Genomic DNA, 6964 nt, shown 5'->3' with positions numbered 1-6964 from the left:
TATAATTAGAGCAGCACCACAGTTCTAACAAAAGCAAAGGAGTTACTTGAATTCTTAACTGAATACAAAACACTTTGCTACGTTGAAATCTCTCTTTTAAAAATAGTTTTGCAGGCGAAAGGAATCATGTATTTAAAAACGTGGGAAACGAAAGTTGAAAAAAACATCCAGTTTCTTTAGGAAGTTGCAGAAGTGATAAAAAGTGTGATCTCTACCTAACCTTATATTGGCTGTATGAGATATAATCCCTGCAGGCAGGGAGGTTCTTGCTAAAGGCAGGATGAATCCATCCTCTACATTGGTCCAACTCAGTGCTGGGGTCATGGATGACATTAAACACACTGAGAGCAACTACACAGAATGTTTTGGAATATATTGAATTTTTACCTCATTTCAAGCTTCTTACCCATCCTTCCCACCCAGCCACGGGGTGTTTTTCCTTTGTTCCAAAACACTTTGGCAGAAAGTGGGCTGGCAGCAGCAAGGAGGGAGGACTGAATCATGGCTACACATTTTCATCATGGAAATAGAGGAAACAGAGTTAGTGAAGAGGTCCATGAGGGACAAATCTGTGCCAGCAAGAGGGTCAACAAAATTTATTTCTATTCTGGCACAATGATGGAAGAAGAAGGAAATTGCACTTACCAAAATTCTGTTTTGGGGGCAGAATAAGCAGCTCTGCGCTGCTCCTTATGTGAAACCAGGAACGAGCTGCTCTTAATTCTTTTTGAGCAATGTCAGACGTCAGTAAAAAACAATATTTGATTGTTATGGATGGATCCTAATGACACTTCTCAATTTTTGATTTGTCCTTGAGTTAGAAGTTAATCTTCAGTGTAGTTTTACACAGAAAGGGCTAGAAAAGAGAAGACAGTTAAAGAGTTCATGTCAGACCACTAAACGTGGGATTAGGAAGATAAAGAAAGATAACAAAATTGGGATGGGGAATGCATATTCCAGAATGTGAATAATTGTTTTACAAAAAAATATTCCTAATAGCCATCATCCATCATAAGGTTCATTTACTTCAATAAGGACTGGTTTTCTCTGCCTGTCAGTATTGATGCCGACCTCACAAGGTATTTAGTTGTTTCTGATAAGCAGGGGTAAATTGATTAATACAACAGGATCATAAGCCAACTAGAGTTTAAATTTAAAATAATCACACACGCACACACACATATATATATATACATACAGGCATCCTGGAGTTCTTTTTTGTGTGTTCCAAAACAAAGCACAGAAAAATATCAAGTTCCCAGCTCTTGCCTAGCACAGCTCTTGATATCTCTGTTAGGGAAATTACTCCTTGCATCTGTGGATCACAGTACTCCACTTAAAAAGCTGTAAATCTAAAGATTCAGAAAACTGTATCCCAAAATTACTCTTTGCCATTGCTTTACTGGGTCACTAAGAGGCAGAGTGGTAAAAAAATGTCCTATTTTTATGTGAAGCTTTAAAGTCAGTTAAAAAAAATAACTTTTCTAGCCTTCAAAATATAGTCTTCTTGGTCTTCTTTTTCTCTTCTTTTTCAACAGAAATTGCTTGATGTAATTCACTTACTTCCTCTGGCTTTAAGTATAATTCCTCTGTTACTACTGAAAAAATATCTAATGATTTTTCCCTTCTGAATACTAAAAGCAAACTCCAGCCAAAGACCGAATTATAAAATGGTACAGACACATGGATTAAAAACCCTTATGGAACACTTTAATATAAACATATATGGTATTTTCTTATGCATTTTCATATAAGCATTTTTCTGTCAATTTGTTTTTTTTATTCTGCATCCAATTGAAAAGGCATATGTTTTAAATGTTATTAGAGTTCCTTGGCTTGTAATATAGTTATAACAAAAGACACTTTTCAGAATGAATAGCCTAAGAGCTTCATATATCCTAAATACATTTTTCTCTATTTTAAAGTGGCGAAAACTATGCCTAAGTCATGTGCAGTAAAGATGAGGTTAAAAAGAAACTAAGACCATCCTAGTTTTAACATCAGTCAATGGCTTTTTTTATGGCTGTTTAAAAGTTTCACTTTCCAGCTCACTGAGGGGGTCCTATTTAAACTCTGCTTGTACCCTACCTGTGGTAGGGATTGGCCTCATGTCTACACATCCCACCCTGAAAAGTGGGAATTCTGAGATGCCTTTGCCTTCCCTGAGACACCTGTCAGTCGGGATCAGACATTAACTTCAATGAAATCAGGGTTTCATCTACTGTCCCAAAGTTGGAAACAATTGAAACTATTCATCTGAGTGTGGTAAATGAAATCTCCAGAAAGGAAAAAAAGGCTCTGTATATGCTTGCTGTCACCAGGAGATTTGATTGACACCAGTACACCCACCGGCCTTCAGCAATTACAGCTCAAAAGGAAACCAGAAGAACTGGGAGCAGATGGGTAAGCTTTTAAGTAAATATAAAAGTTAAAAATGATTACTGTTAGCCTTAGCACAGAGAGGCTTTCTTCCTGCCACGAGCTAAGGGCTGACAAAGTTAGCTGTACAGCACATGCCTGTCATTTGACAGAAAATAGTGTTTAAATTCTGATCCTAAAGATGAGAAAATGCCTGGATGCTCACAAAGGATCCAAGAGCTTTATTTTGAGAAATACTCAGGGCACTATTAAGGATCTCAGAGCACATACATCTGTAATTTCATGCATAAGTAAAAATAAAGTAAAACATCTTTAAAGAAAATTCAAAAAAAAGCTTAAGCCAAAAGAGTTGGTTTCGGTCACAGCTCTTTGCAAATTTGCATTCTGAATCCGCACTTCTCTTTAATGAAAATGAAAGCCACGCACCCAGTGTCCTGGTTTTTTCTGCATACACACTTAATTTTATTCTTGCATCACGTTTACCACTGTTGAATGGGACTGTACTGAGTGGAAAACATTTAAACTGTTGGTTACATTTCAGAAAAGGTATGTTTCTCCGGTCAGACGAGCGTAACTTGTCCAATAAACAAAAACACTTCCACAGCATAATCTTTCAAAGAGCAGGATCTGTTTCTGACCGTCCTTGTGTGGTTCTTTGTGTAACACCTGAAGCTGCAGGAGAGAATAAAAGCCCCAAAGCTCCACAAAGCTACTGGTCACAGAGTTTCTGAAAGGCTTTGGCAAAGAAGGCGTGAGTCCAGGTTTGCACATCACTCAATTAAACGAGTTAAAAAGCCACCAACTTCAGCTGACACCACTTGAGTGCAGCTGAGGGTCTGTCCCGGGACATTCAGATACACAGGGGGAGGGACAAGTCAATTGTAAGTAGGGATACGTTGAGATCACAGGAAAATCCGATGGATCTCTGGGTCCTCACAAAAGGCTACAGAAGCTACACAGAAGAATAGCTCTTCCTTTTCCTCCCCCAAGGCCCCACAACCCGTTAAGAATGATGATACTGTGAGCTCCTGATCTACACCCCCAAGCCAGATGCACAGAAGTTAAGGATAACAAGACAGGCATTAATTTCTGCAGCAACTTTCTGCTCTGCACATGAACTCCTACAGAAAATAAAGCTCTTTCCAAGCACTTTTTGCTTTTTGCACACTCTCAAAAGTGTGCCAGTCCCTGGTGTTCCTATGAAAATTGAGAAGAGCAGAGAAATTTAGTTAATTTTTTTTCCCCTCACAACTTACCCACTTGGTTTTGTGGTGTTTTTTTTTTTTTTTTATTAAATCTTTGGTAATTCTAACTAGGTTCTAGTAAGCATTAGTGAACATCAGAATATCATATATTATGTTAATATTATTTATTTAGTTAAACAGATCTGCCTGGGCAATTCTAATGAGAGGTGGAAATTGGTGAGCTGTCTGTGCTAGGACTCCAAAATGGAGCTAAATTATTTTAGGAAAAATAAAGAAAGAAAAAGGAAGTTCAGCATGATAAGCAAAAATATTTTTGTTTGGAAAACAGGTTAAAGATTAAGAATGAAAAGCAAGAAGAAAGAAGAAAATCATACACAAAAGTTGAAAAGAATACAAATTAGTAAAATCAAAAGTCCCTCCTGCCCTGTAAGGAACACAAAGAATATTCACATGGATACAAGGGCTATGCTCCCTTATTTCCTTCTCACTTGAGTAGCTTTCTGCAGTATTTATGTTTAATTGCAGCAAAATGCTCACATTTTACATCCTGTGGGCCACGGCTTCCACAACCTCACAGGTGTAAGAACCTGGAGAATGAGCAGTAAGGTGGCATTAGCTCCTTTAATTCACTACATTTCTATGTGTGTTAGTAGGAAACACCTTCAGCACCATCCTAATGAGCCCTTAACTGCCGGCAGTGTTGTGTAATTAACAAATTGCAGGGCTCAGGAGATCTCTGCATCCTTTCTTTGCTACAGAAAAATCGTTCCTGCAACGCAGCTGTTGGACACTTGCAGCATCTTTTTAAGTGATATGTCTTAGCATTTAAATTTGTCAAAAAGAAAGCAAGTACTTATTTATTTATAAAAGAAAACACACAGTAATAAAAGAGGATATAAGAAGACTCGTTTTCTTTAAAATAAAGTGCTGTGTATATATGTATATGAAGAATGAACATAAGGAGCATATAAAAAATAAAACAAAATAAATCATATACTACAAAAATTTGCAAAAGTTAAAAGATCAATTAATAGTTATTCAAATATTTTTTAGTTGACCATAGATATAAAAGTATCAGAATAACATATTTATGCATATTATTTTAACAACTGGTGTCCAAAGGAGATCTTTCAATAAAAACCCATCAAGCCTATTAACTTTAAAAAGTTATTATTTGAAATCAAATAGCAAACACCTACTGTAAATACCTTTACAATTACGCTTTTTATGCATACCAATATAAATAATATTGTTTAATCAAAATCCTATGACACTCAACCTTCATATATATGTTGACAAGATTCTCCAATGGTTTGTTACCATACAAAAGAGTGGGACAAATTACTTATTTATATATACAAAACATGCTTATAAAGGCCAGCTGCAGGTATTTTTTGGAAAGTGCATTTTAATAAGGTCCTATTCAGTGGGGGAACAAATGGGGAAAAAGTAGTTTGCACTACAGAGTTTAGTGCAAGAGCTTTCTCTTTTTCTAACAACGAAATCAATCATTTGTCCAGACTGTGGGGAGTCAGAGTTAGTTACTGAAAAGAGCTCCATATATAAACAAGTCAATAACTCATTGTGTGTTATTGTTGGACTGAAGAAGTCCGCTTTCAAAAAGCTGCCCCTGCTTCTCTGAGAATGAATGTCACTGTATTCAGGGAGTGAGAGAGGGGCCTTTTGTTTCTAGCTATTGCTAACTGCCATTTATGTATGGGAAAAGAGATGTGGCTGCTGGTTGTCCCAGGAAAACCAGACCATCACCACCACACAGTTCTGCACCGGGCCTGCCCTGTGCTTTATTTTGTATATTTTGTAGATGCACTCCTGTTGGAGAATTCACACGTTTCATCGAGTCCCCGATTTCTCTAGGAATATTTGTAAATGTTTGCTTAATTTCATAAAGATAAAATGGCTGAAGATTAGAGGAAATAACGTATTTGACCATTTATTTTATATATGACAGTTAAAGGAATAATACCCTAACTATAACTGACCTTAAGGTTTTCTGAATAAATAGCAACTTTAACGTGTCTTTGTACTGTTTCACGTTTCTTCTTTAAAAGAGACCAAACCCCATAGTTGCTGAATCATCTCAATTAAGACTTGGGAGGAAAAGGAGAATTTTAATGTTATTTTTGTTCATCTAGCTACAATCAGGGTAAGATTCCTTATCCTCCAGCCTAACCAGTTAAAGTAAATTCTGACATTTGAGATTTAAGAATAAAAATTAGAGGTTCTGCAAATAATTTTGTTCATTCCAAAAAGAAACTCAGGGGAGATATATTCATGTCTGTTAAGCTGTTCACATGTAGAAGTGTTTTAACACCATTCACAGGTCTAGTCTAGATTGGATTCTTGTTAAAAATTACAAACTTCAGTAATTTTAAAGTAAGGTTATTTTCATTAAAAACCAATATTTGACGTATTCTTTACAGTGACATAGAAATCAAAGTTTCTTTTCTGTTGAGCTGAATAAAACTGGAGAAAAAATCATAATCATTGTTTCATCCTGTGGAATTAGCACGGGTTCACATAGGAAATAAACTTAATCCATGTTTCAAAATATTTACAGCACTTCCTTGGACTACAGAACATTTTTTAAATGATAAAGAAATACAGAAGAAACAACAGCCTTTTCCCACCAAACCATCATGATGAACATTCAATGCACTTCAGGAGGCAGATCAATAGGGAAAGCCCAACAGGAAAAGCTCATCAGTGTATTTTCAGAGTGTAAATCCAGGATCACACTGTATAATCCCAGCTGTTCCACCGATTTGCAGCTCATGGGGTCTGTGCAAACAAGGGTGGCTCTGATGAGCACCACTGCACTTACCCTGGGCTTTCAGAATTCACTGCTCTCCAGTAATGCCTCTCACACCTTTGAGCCTCTGGGTGGCTGCAGGACAGTTCCAGGTGTTTTGAAACTTGTAATTTTTTGGTGTTTTTTTTATGATCAGATGCAGCTGCATTTCTGGCCGTTCCTTTTGTCTCTTAAGGAGTGATGAGATTCTGCCTTCCAGGGAAATCAGGTGCCCTCCTGGGTGAAACTACTCATTGAGGAACTCAGAGAAGATACAGGAAACTAATCTTATAAAAGTAACAGTTACTGAAGTTGAGGATGCATTTAAAAGCTTTGTTAAAACCCAGACCTGTTACAGTTCTTCTGAATAAAACCCTAGAGACTGGACTTCCACCACAGCGGTGTTGTGAGGAAAATCTGTCTGCAAAGGAGGGCTGACAATGGAACATCAAGCCAGGACTCTGAGAAACAGTGAGAGACTGAGTTTGAGCTCTGAACAGAGAGTTCACCCTCAGAAGTGCTCAGGAGAGGCAAGGAATAAAAGAACGCTCCAGGAAGTGTAGCCACACGT

The 6964-nt window shown here is 37.2% G+C and overlaps 1 long non-coding RNA gene across 3 annotated transcripts in view; it reads right to left on the bottom strand.

Annotated features, from left to right (window-relative positions):
• Nucleotides 1-427: 427 nt before the first annotated feature.
• LOC108503203 overlaps nucleotides 428-6964 on the bottom strand; it is a 78014-nt gene continuing 71477 nt past the window's right edge. For all 3 annotated transcript variants that reach the window (XR_001876759.1, XR_001876760.1, XR_001876762.1), the window contains 2 exons: nucleotides 646-856; nucleotides 428-505 (listed from right to left, as the gene is read on the bottom strand). This is a non-coding gene — a long non-coding RNA (uncharacterized LOC108503203). The remainder of the gene's footprint in view (nucleotides 506-645; nucleotides 857-6964) is intronic.

This window comes from Lepidothrix coronata, unplaced genomic scaffold, assembly GCF_001604755.1.
Source record: "Lepidothrix coronata isolate B3197 unplaced genomic scaffold, Lepidothrix_coronata-1.0 Scaffold133, whole genome shotgun sequence".
NCBI lineage: Eukaryota > Metazoa > Chordata > Aves > Passeriformes > Pipridae > Lepidothrix > Lepidothrix coronata.
Note: the sequence above shows the minus strand (reverse complement) of the source record. Positions and strands in the feature narration are given on the sequence as shown.